This window comes from Plectrocnemia conspersa, unplaced genomic scaffold, assembly GCF_051122295.1.
Source record: "Plectrocnemia conspersa isolate PC_06_02 unplaced genomic scaffold, ASM5112229v1 ptg000013l, whole genome shotgun sequence".
Taxonomy (NCBI): Eukaryota; Metazoa; Arthropoda; class Insecta; order Trichoptera; family Polycentropodidae; genus Plectrocnemia; species Plectrocnemia conspersa.
The window spans coordinates 33,191,614-33,204,611 of NW_028277177.1; positions in this window are offsets into that span (position 1 = coordinate 33,191,614).

The following is a 12,998-nucleotide window of genomic DNA, read 5'->3' on the forward strand; positions in this document are numbered from 1 at the left end:
CTTAAAATTTAAATTTTAATCTTTGAAACCAAGCAGTTAAGAGCGTTAACTCTTCCGAAAGTCTCAAAATGGCTAGTATGGGGGTACGATCGAACTGATACATCGCTTGTTTTCAAGCAAAAATATATATTTTTTATATTTTATTCTTATGAACTTTAGGCTTCTCAACATTTCATGTATTGAGACCTTTTTGACGAAATTCAACACTACTGAGTTATAAGTGATTGAATTTTAATACTTGTCGCCATTTTGCAAAAAATTGACAAAATGGATTTTGCTAACAAACATACACAGGATGCTTAAGAATTCTATACTGTCACAAAAATTGAAATTCAAATATGTATAAACAAGCTCACACTGACCTTAACTATATTGAAAATCTTATGAGCGTATGTATGGTGGGTCGATCGACTCATCACACTAAACGTGTTTTGAAAAAAAAATACTTTTATTTTTTAATTTTTAATTTTTTTTTATAGTATCGTAAGTATAGTCGAAAGCTCTATTTTGTATTAAAAATTCAAATCGATTTCTTAAATAGAAACCTCATACGAGCGTTAACTCTATGCAGAGTCGCATAAAAGCTCGTTCGAGGTCTCGGTCAATATATGGTAAGACTCGGTTTTTATTAAAAAAAAAATAATTAAAAATTGTTTTTATATGCAAATTAAAATTCCAAACACTTTTTGCATACGACATTTTTTAGTAGGATGTCATTTAGCAAAGTTATGACACTTTGAATTTTTACGATAGCCGCCATTTTGAAAAAAAAATTTATATATTTTTTTTAAACATAACGTATAGGGGCTGCGCGTTAGTTCTATGCGATACTTAAAATTTAAATTTTAATCTTTGAAACCAAGCAGTTAAGAGCGTTAACTCTTCCGAAAGTCTCAAAATGGCTAGTATGGGGGTACGATCGAACTGATACATCGCTTGTTTTCAAGCAAAAATATATATTTTTTATATTTTATTCTTATGAACTTTAGGCTTCTCAACATTTCATGTATTGAGACCTTTTTGACGAAATTCAACACTACTGAGTTATAAGTGATTGAATTTTAATACTTGTCGCCATTTTGCAAAAAATTGACAAAATGGATTTTGCTAACAAACATACACAGGATGCTTAAGAATTCTATACTGTCACAAAAATTGAAATTCAAATATGTATAAACAAGCTCACACTGACCTTAACTATATTGAAAATCTTATGAGCGTATGTATGGTGGGTCGATCGACTCATCACACTAAACGTGTTTTGAAAAAAAAATACTTTTATTTTTTAATTTTTAATTTTTTTTTATAGTATCGTAAGTATAGTCGAAATCTCTATTTTGTATTAAAAATTCAAATCGATCTCTTAAATAGAAACCTCATACGAGCGTTAACTCTATGCAGAGTCGCATAAAAGCTCGTTCGAGGTCTCGGTCAATATATGGTAAGACTCGGTTTTTATTAAAAAAAAAATAATTAAAAATTGTTTTTATATGCAAATTAAAATTCCAAACACTTTTTGCATACGACATTTTTTAGTAGGATGTCATTTAGCAAAGTTATGACACTTTGAATTTTTACGATAGCCGCCATTTTGAAAAAAAAATTTATATATTTTTTTTAAACATAACGTATAGGGGCTGCGCGTTAGTTCTATGCGATACTTAAAATTTAAATTTTAATCTTTGAAACCAAGCAGTTAAGAGCGTTAACTCTTCCGAAAGTCTCAAAATGGCTAGTATGGGGGTACGATCGAACTGATACATCGCTTGTTTTCAAGCAAAAATATATATTTTTTATATTTTATTCTTATGAACTTTAGGCTTCTCAACATTTCATGTATTGAGACCTTTTTGACGAAATTCAACACTACTGAGTTATAAGTGATTGAATTTTAATACTTGTCGCCATTTTGCAAAAAATTGACAAAATGGATTTTGCTAACAAACATACACAGGATGCTTAAGAATTCTATACTGTCACAAAAATTGAAATTCAAATATGTATAAACAAGCTCACACTGACCTTAACTATATTGAAAATCTTATGAGCGTATGTATGGTGGGTCGATCGACTCATCACACTAAACGTGTTTTGAAAAAAAAATACTTTTATTTTTTAATTTTTAATTTTTTTTTATAGTATCGTAAGTATAGTCGAAAGCTCTATTTTGTATTAAAAATTCAAATCGATTTCTTAAATAGAAACCTCATACGAGCGTTAACTCTATGCAGAGTCGCATAAAAGCTCGTTCGAGGTCTCGGTCAATATATGGTAAGACTCGGTTTTTATTAAAAAAAAAATAATTAAAAATTGTTTTTATATGCAAATTAAAATTCCAAACACTTTTTGCATACGACATTTTTTAGTAGGATGTCATTTAGCAAAGTTATGACACTTTGAATTTTTACGATAGCCGCCATTTTGAAAAAAAAATTTATATATTTTTTTTAAACATAACGTATAGGGGCTGCGCGTTAGTTCTATGCGATACTTAAAATTTAAATTTTAATCTTTGAAACCAAGCAGTTAAGAGCGTTAACTCTTCCGAAAGTCTCAAAATGGCTAGTATGGGGGTACGATCGAACTGATACATCGCTTGTTTTCAAGCAAAAATATATATTTTTTATATTTTATTCTTATGAACTTTAGGCTTCTCAACATTTCATGTATTGAGACCTTTTTGACGAAATTCAACACTACTGAGTTATAAGTGATTGAATTTTAATACTTGTCGCCATTTTGCAAAAAATTGACAAAATGGATTTTGCTAACAAACATACACAGGATGCTTAAGAATTCTATACTGTCACAAAAATTGAAATTCAAATATGTATAAACAAGCTCACACTGACCTTAACTATATTGAAAATCTTATGAGCGTATGTATGGTGGGTCGATCGACTCATCACACTAAACGTGTTTTGAAAAAAAAATACTTTTATTTTTTAATTTTTAATTTTTTTTTATAGTATCGTAAGTATAGTCGAAAGCTCTATTTTGTATTAAAAATTCAAATCGATTTCTTAAATAGAAACCTCATACGAGCGTTAACTCTATGCAGAGTCGCATAAAAGCTCGTTCGAGGTCTCGGTCAATATATGGTAAGACTCAATTTTTATTAAAAAAAAAATAATTAAAAATTGTTTTTATATGCAAATTAAAATTCCAATCACTTTTTGCATACGACATTTTTTAGTAGGATGTCATTTAGCAAAGTTATGACACTTTGAATTTTTACGATAGCCGCCATTTTGAAAAAAAAATTTATATATTTTTTTTAAACATAACGTATAGGGGCTGCGCGTTAGTTCTATGCGATACTTAAAATTTAAATTTTAATCTTGGAAACCAAGCAGTTAAGAGCGTTAACTCTTCCGAAAGTCTCAAAATGGCTAGTATGGGGGTACGATCGAACTGATACATCGCTTGTTTTCAAGCAAAAATATATATTTTTTATATTTTATTCTGATGAACTTTAGGCTTTTCAACATTTCATGTATTGAGACCTTTTTGACGAAATTCAACACTACTGAGTTATAAGTGATTGAATTTTAATACTTGTCGCCATTTTGCAAAAAATTGACAAAATGGATTTTGCTAACAAACATACACAGGATGCTTAAGAATTCTATACTGTCACAAAAATTGAAATTCAAATATGTATAAACAAGCTCACACTGACCTTAACTATATTGAAAATCTTATGAGCGTATGTATGGTGGGTCGATCGACTCATCACACTAAACGTGTTTTGAAAAAAAAATACTTTTATTTTTTAATTTTTAATTTTTTTTTATAGTATCGTAAGTATAGTCGAAAGCTCTATTTTGTATTAAAAATTCAAATCGATTTCTTAAATAGAAACCTCATACGAGCGTTAACTCTATGCAGAGTCGCATAAAAGCTCGTTCGAGGTCTCGGTCAATATATGGTAAGACTCGGTTTTTATGAAAAAAAAAATAATTAAAAATTGTTTTTATATGCAAATTAAAATTCCAAACACTTTTTGCATACGACATTTTTTAGTAGGATGTCATTTAGCAAAGTTATGACACTTTGAATTTTTACGATAGCCGCCATTTTGAAAAAAAAATTTATATATTTTTTTTAAACATAACGTATAGGGGCTGCGCGTTAGTTCTATGCGATACTTAAAATTTAAATTTTAATCTTTGAAACCAAGCAGTTAAGAGCGTTAACTCTTCCGAAAGTCTCAAAATGGCTAGTATGGGGGTACGATCGAACTGATACATCGCTTGTTTTCAAGCAAAAATATATATTTTTTATATTTTATTCTTATGAACTTTAGGCTTCTCAACATTTCATGTATTGAGACCTTTTTGACGAAATTCAACACTACTGAGTTATAAGTGATTGAATTTTAATACTTGTCGCCATTTTGCAAAAAATTGACAAAATGGATTTTGCTAACAAACATACACAGGATGCTTAAGAATTCTATACTGTCACAAAAATTGAAATTCAAATATGTATAAACAAGCTCACACTGACCTTAACTATATTGAAAATCTTATGAGCGTATGTATGGTGGGTCGATCGACTCATCACACTAAACGTGTTTTGAAAAAAAAATACTTTTATTTTTTAATTTTTAATTTTTTTTTATAGTATCGTAAGTATAGTCGAAAGCTCTATTTTGTATTAAAAATTCAAATCGATTTCTTAAATAGAAACCTCATACGAGCGTTAACTCTATGCAGAGTCGCATAAAAGCTCGTTCGAGGTCTCGGTCAATATATGGTAAGACTCGGTTTTTATTAAAAAAAAAATAATTAAAAATTGTTTTTATATGCAAATTAAAATTCCAAACACTTTTTGCATACGACATTTTTTAGTAGGATGTCATTTAGCAAAGTTATGACACTTTGAATTTTTACGATAGCCGCCATTTTGAAAAAAAAATTTATATATTTTTTTTAAACATAACGTATAGGGGCTGCGCGTTAGTTCTATGCGATACTTAAAATTTAAATTTTAATCTTTGAAACCAAGCAGTTAAGAGCGTTAACTCTTCCGAAAGTCTCAAAATGGCTAGTATGGGGGTACGATCGAACTGATACATCGCTTGTTTTCAAGCAAAAATATATATTTTTTATATTTTATTCTTATGAACTTTAGGCTTCTCAACATTTCATGTATTGAGACCTTTTTGACGAAATTCAACACTACTGAGTTATAAGTGATTGAATTTTAATACTTGTCGCCATTTTGCAAAAAATTGACAAAATGGATTTTGCTAACAAACATACACAGGATGCTTAAGAATTCTATACTGTCACAAAAATTGAAATTCAAATATGTATAAACAAGCTCACACTGACCTTAACTATATTGAAAATCTTATGAGCGTATGTATGGTGGGTCGATCGACTCATCACACTAAACGTGTTTTGAAAAAAAAATACTTTTATTTTTTAATTTTTAATTTTTTTTTATAGTATCGTAAGTATAGTCGAAAGCTCTATTTTGTATTAAAAATTCAAATCGATTTCTTAAATAGAAACCTCATACGAGCGTTAACTCTATGCAGAGTCGCATAAAAGCTCGTTCGAGGTCTCGGTCAATATATGGTAAGACTCGGTTTTTATTAAAAAAAAAATAATTAAAAATTGTTTTTATATGCAAATTAAAATTCCAAACACTTTTTGCATACGACATTTTTTAGTAGGATGTCATTTAGCAAAGTTATGACACTTTGAATTTTTACGATAGCCGCCATTTTGAAAAAAAAATTTATATATTTTTTTTAAACATAACGTATAGGGGCTGCGCGTTAGTTCTATGCGATACTTAAAATTTAAATTTTAATCTTTGAAACCAAGCAGTTAAGAGCGTTAACTCTTCCGAAAGTCTCAAAATGGCTAGTATGGGGGTACGATCGAACTGATACATCGCTTGTTTTCAAGCAAAAATATATATTTTTTATATTTTATTCTTATGAACTTTAGGCTTCTCAACATTTCATGTATTGAGACCTTTTTGACGAAATTCAACACTACTGAGTTATAAGTGATTGAATTTTAATACTTGTCGCCATTTTGCAAAAAATTGACAAAATGGATTTTGCTAACAAACATACACAGGATGCTTAAGAATTCTATACTGTCACAAAAATTGAAATTCAAATATGTATAAACAAGCTCACACTGACCTTAACTATATTGAAAATTTTATGAGCGTATGTATGGTGGGTCGATCGACTCATCACACTAAACGTGTTTTGAAAAAAAAATACTTTTATTTTTTAATTTTTAATTTTTTTTTATAGTATCGTAAGTATAGTCGAAAGCTCTATTTTGTATTAAAAATTCAAATCGATTTCTTAAATAGAAACCTCATACGAGCGTTAACTCTATGCAGAGTCGCATAAAAGCTCGTTCGAGGTCTCGGTCAATATATGGTAAGACTCGGTTTTTATTAAAAAAAAAATAATTAAAAATTGTTTTTATATGCAAATTAAAATTCCAAACACTTTTTGCATACGACATTTTTTAGTAGGATGTCATTTAGCAAAGTTATGACACTTTGAATTTTTACGATAGCCGCCATTTTGAAAAAAAAATTTATATATTTTTTTTAAACATAACGTATAGGGGCTGCGCGTTAGTTCTATGCGATACTTAAAATTTAAATTTTAATCTTTGAAACCAAGCAGTTAAGAGCGTTAACTCTTCCGAAAGTCTCAAAATGGCTAGTATGGGGGTACGATCGAACTGATACATCGCTTGTTTTCAAGCAAAAATATATATTTTTTATATTTTATTGTTATGAACTTTAGGCTTCTCAACATTTCATGTATTGAGACCTTTTTGACGAAATTCAACACTACTGAGTTATAAGTGATTGAATTTTAATACTTGTCGCCATTTTGCAAAAAATTGACAAAATGGATTTTGCTAACAAACATACACAGGATGCTTAAGAATTCTATACTGTCACAAAAATTGAAATTCAAATATGTATAAACAAGCTCACACTGACCTTAACTATATTGAAAATCTTATGAGCGTATGTATGGTGGGTCGATCGACTCATCACACTAAACGTGTTTTGAAAAAAAAATACTTTTATTTTTTAATTTTTAATTTTTTTTTATAGTATCGTAAGTATAGTCGAAAGCTCTATTTTGTATTAAAAATTCAAATCGATTTCTTAAATAGAAACCTCATACGAGCGTTAACTCTATGCAGAGTCGCATAAAAGCTCGTTCGAGGTCTCGGTCAATATATGGTAAGACTCGGTTTTTATTAAAAAAAAAATAATTAAAAATTGTTTTTATATGCAAATTAAAATTCCAAACACTTTTTGCATACGACATTTTTTAGTAGGATGTCATTTAGCAAAGTTATGACACTTTGAATTTTTACGATAGCCGCCATTTTGAAAAAAAAATTTATATATTTTTTTTAAACATAACGTATAGGGGCTGCGCGTTAGTTCTATGCGATACTTAAAATTTAAATTTTAATCTTTGAAACCAAGCAGTTAAGAGCGTTAACTCTTCCGAAAGTCTCAAAATGGCTAGTATGGGGGTACGATCGAACTGATACATCGCTTGTTTTCAAGCAAAAATATATATTTTTTATATTTTATTCTTATGAACTTTAGGCTTCTCAACATTTCATGTATTGAGACCTTTTTGACGAAATTCAACACTACTGAGTTATAAGTGATTGAATTTTAATACTTGTCGCCATTTTGCAAAAAATTGACAAAATGGATTTTGCTAACAAACATACACAGGATGCTTAAGAATTCTATACTGTCACAAAAATTGAAATTCAAATATGTATAAACAAGCTCACACTGACCTTAACTATATTGAAAATCTTATGAGCGTATGTATGGTGGGTCGATCGACTCATCACACTAAACGTGTTTTGAAAAAAAAATACTTTTATTTTTTAATTTTTAATTTTTTTTTATAGTATCGTAAGTATAGTCGAAAGCTCTATTTTGTATTAAAAATTCAAATCGATTTCTTAAATAGAAACCTCATACGAGCGTTAACTCTATGCAGAGTCGCATAAAAGCTCGTTCGAGGTCTCGGTCAATATATGGTAAGACTCAATTTTTATTAAAAAAAAAATAATTAAAAATTGTTTTTATATGCAAATTAAAATTCCAATCACTTTTTGCATACGACATTTTTTAGTAGGATGTCATTTAGCAAAGTTATGACACTTTGAATTTTTACGATAGCCGCCATTTTGAAAAAAAAATTTATATATTTTTTTTAAACATAACGTATAGGGGCTGCGCGTTAGTTCTATGCGATACTTAAAATTTAAATTTTAATCTTGGAAACCAAGCAGTTAAGAGCGTTAACTCTTCCGAAAGTCTCAAAATGGCTAGTATGGGGGTACGATCGAACTGATACATCGCTTGTTTTCAAGCAAAAATATATATTTTTTATATTTTATTCTGATGAACTTTAGGCTTTTCAACATTTCATGTATTGAGACCTTTTTGACGAAATTCAACACTACTGAGTTATAAGTGATTGAATTTTAATACTTGTCGCCATTTTGCAAAAAATTGACAAAATGGATTTTGCTAACAAACATACACAGGATGCTTAAGAATTCTATACTGTCACAAAAATTGAAATTCAAATATGTATAAACAAGCTCACACTGACCTTAACTATATTGAAAATCTTATGAGCGTATGTATGGTGGGTCGATCGACTCATCACACTAAACGTGTTTTGAAAAAAAAATACTTTTATTTTTTAATTTTTAATTTTTTTTTATAGTATCGTAAGTATAGTCGAAAGCTCTATTTTGTATTAAAAATTCAAATCGATTTCTTAAATAGAAACCTCATACGAGCGTTAACTCTATGCAGAGTCGCATAAAAGCTCGTTCGAGGTCTCGGTCAATATATGGTAAGACTCGGTTTTTATTAAAAAAAAAATAATTAAAAATTGTTTTTATATGCAAATTAAAATTCCAAACACTTTTTGCATACGACATTTTTTAGTAGGATGTCATTTAGCAAAGTTATGACACTTTGAATTTTTACGATAGCCGCCATTTTGAAAAAAAAATTTATATATTTTTTTTAAACATAACGTATAGGGGCTGCGCGTTAGTTCTATGCGATACTTAAAATTTAAATTTTAATCTTTGAAACCAAGCAGTTAAGAGCGTTAACTCTTCCGAAAGTCTCAAAATGGCTAGTATGGGGGTACGATCGAACTGATACATCGCTTGTTTTCAAGCAAAAATATATATTTTTTATATTTTATTCTTATGAACTTTAGGCTTCTCAACATTTCATGTATTGAGACCTTTTTGACGAAATTCAACACTACTGAGTTATAAGTGATTGAATTTTAATACTTGTCGCCATTTTGCAAAAAATTGACAAAATGGATTTTGCTAACAAACATACACAGGATGCTTAAGAATTCTATACTGTCACAAAAATTGAAATTCAAATATGTATAAACAAGCTCACACTGACCTTAACTATATTGAAAATCTTATGAGCGTATGTATGGTGGGTCGATCGACTCATCACACTAAACGTGTTTTGAAAAAAAAATACTTTTATTTTTTAATTTTTAATTTTTTTTTATAGTATCGTAAGTATAGTCGAAAGCTCTATTTTGTATTAAAAATTCAAATCGATTTCTTAAATAGAAACCTCATACGAGCGTTAACTCTATGCAGAGTCGCATAAAAGCTCGTTCGAGGTCTCGGTCAATATATGGTAAGACTCGGTTTTTATTAAAAAAAAAATAATTAAAAATTGTTTTTATATGCAAATTAAAATTCCAAACACTTTTTGCATACGACATTTTTTAGTAGGATGTCATTTAGCAAAGTTATGACACTTTGAATTTTTACGATAGCCGCCATTTTGAAAAAAAAATTTATATATTTTTTTTAAACATAACGTATAGGGGCTGCGCGTTAGTTCTATGCGATACTTAAAATTTAAATTTTAATCTTTGAAACCAAGCAGTTAAGAGCGTTAACTCTTCCGAAAGTCTCAAAATGGCTAGTATGGGGGTACGATCGAACTGATACATCGCTTGTTTTCAAGCAAAAATATATATTTTTTATATTTTATTCTTATGAACTTTAGGCTTCTCAACATTTCATGTATTGAGACCTTTTTGACGAAATTCAACACTACTGAGTTATAAGTGATTGAATTTTAATACTTGTCGCCATTTTGCAAAAAATTGACAAAATGGATTTTGCTAACAAACATACACAGGATGCTTAAGAATTCTATACTGTCACAAAAATTGAAATTCAAATATGTATAAACAAGCTCACACTGACCTTAACTATATTGAAAATCTTATGAGCGTATGTATGGTGGGTCGATCGACTCATCACACTAAACGTGTTTTGAAAAAAAAATACTTTTATTTTTTAATTTTTAATTTTTTTTTATAGTATCGTAAGTATAGTCGAAAGCTCTATTTTGTATTAAAAATTCAAATCGATTTCTTAAATAGAAACCTCATACGAGCGTTAACTCTATGCAGAGTCGCATAAAAGCTCGTTCGAGGTCTCGGTCAATATATGGTAAGACTCGGTTTTTATTAAAAAAAAAATAATTAAAAATTGTTTTTATATGCAAATTAAAATTCCAAACACTTTTTGCATACGACATTTTTTAGTAGGATGTCATTTAGCAAAGTTATGACACTTTGAATTTTTACGATAGCCGCCATTTTGAAAAAAAAATTTATATATTTTTTTTAAACATAACGTATAGGGGCTGCGCGTTAGTTCTATGCGATACTTAAAATTTAAATTTTAATCTTTGAAACCAAGCAGTTAAGAGCGTTAACTCTTCCGAAAGTCTCAAAATGGCTAGTATGGGGGTACGATCGAACTGATACATCGCTTGTTTTCAAGCAAAAATATATATTTTTTATATTTTATTCTTATGAACTTTAGGCTTCTCAACATTTCATGTATTGAGACCTTTTTGACGAAATTCAACACTACTGAGTTATAAGTGATTGAATTTTAATACTTGTCGCCATTTTGCAAAAAATTGACAAAATGGATTTTGCTAACAAACATACACAGGATGCTTAAGAATTCTATACTGTCACAAAAATTGAAATTCAAATATGTATAAACAAGCTCACACTGACCTTAACTATATTGAAAATTTTATGAGCGTATGTATGGTGGGTCGATCGACTCATCACACTAAACGTGTTTTGAAAAAAAAATACTTTTATTTTTTAATTTTTAATTTTTTTTTATAGTATCGTAAGTATAGTCGAAAGCTCTATTTTGTATTAAAAATTCAAATCGATTTCTTAAATAGAAACCTCATACGAGCGTTAACTCTATGCAGAGTCGCATAAAAGCTCGTTCGAGGTCTCGGTCAATATATGGTAAGACTCGGTTTTTATTAAAAAAAAAATAATTAAAAATTGTTTTTATATGCAAATTAAAATTCCAAACACTTTTTGCATACGACATTTTTTAGTAGGATGTCATTTAGCAAAGTTATGACACTTTGAATTTTTACGATAGCCGCCATTTTGAAAAAAAAATTTATATATTTTTTTTAAACATAACGTATAGGGGCTGCGCGTTAGTTCTATGCGATACTTAAAATTTAAATTTTAATCTTTGAAACCAAGCAGTTAAGAGCGTTAACTCTTCCGAAAGTCTCAAAATGGCTAGTATGGGGGTACGATCGAACTGATACATCGCTTGTTTTCAAGCAAAAATATATATTTTTTATATTTTATTGTTATGAACTTTAGGCTTCTCAACATTTCATGTATTGAGACCTTTTTGACGAAATTCAACACTACTGAGTTATAAGTGATTGAATTTTAATACTTGTCGCCATTTTGCAAAAAATTGACAAAATGGATTTTGCTAACAAACATACACAGGATGCTTAAGAATTCTATACTGTCACAAAAATTGAAATTCAAATATGTATAAACAAGCTCACACTGACCTTAACTATATTGAAAATCTTATGAGCGTATGTATGGTGGGTCGATCGACTCATCACACTAAACGTGTTTTGAAAAAAAAATACTTTTATTTTTTAATTTTTAATTTTTTTTTATAGTATCGTAAGTATAGTCGAAAGCTCTATTTTGTATTAAAAATTCAAATCGATTTCTTAAATAGAAACCTCATACGAGCGTTAACTCTATGCAGAGTCGCATAAAAGCTCGTTCGAGGTCTCGGTCAATATATGGTAAGACTCAATTTTTATTAAAAAAAAAATAATTAAAAATTGTTTTTATATGCAAATTAAAATTCCAATCACTTTTTGCATACGACATTTTTTAGTAGGATGTCATTTAGCAAAGTTATGACACTTTGAATTTTTACGATAGCCGCCATTTTGAAAAAAAAATTTATATATTTTTTTTAAACATAACGTATAGGGGCTGCGCGTTAGTTCTATGCGATACTTAAAATTTAAATTTTAATCTTGGAAACCAAGCAGTTAAGAGCGTTAACTCTTCCGAAAGTCTCAAAATGGCTAGTATGGGGGTACGATCGAACTGATACATCGCTTGTTTTCAAGCAAAAATATATATTTTTTATATTTTATTCTGATGAACTTTAGGCTTTTCAACATTTCATGTATTGAAACCTTTTTGACGAAATTCAACACTACTGAGTTATAAGTGATTGAATTTTAATACTTGTCGCCATTTTGCAAAAAATTGACAAAATGGATTTTGCTAACAAACATACACAGGATGCTTAAGAATTCTATACTGTCACAAAAATTGAAATTCAAATATGTATAAACAAGCTCACACTGACCTTAACTATATTGAAAATCTTATGAGCGTATGTATGGTGGGTCGATCGACTCATCACACTAAACGTGTTTTGAAAAAAAAATACTTTTATTTTTTAATTTTTAATTTTTTTTTATAGTATCGTAAGTATAGTCGAAAGCTCTATTTTGTATTAAAAATTCAAATCGATTTCTTAAATAGAAACCTC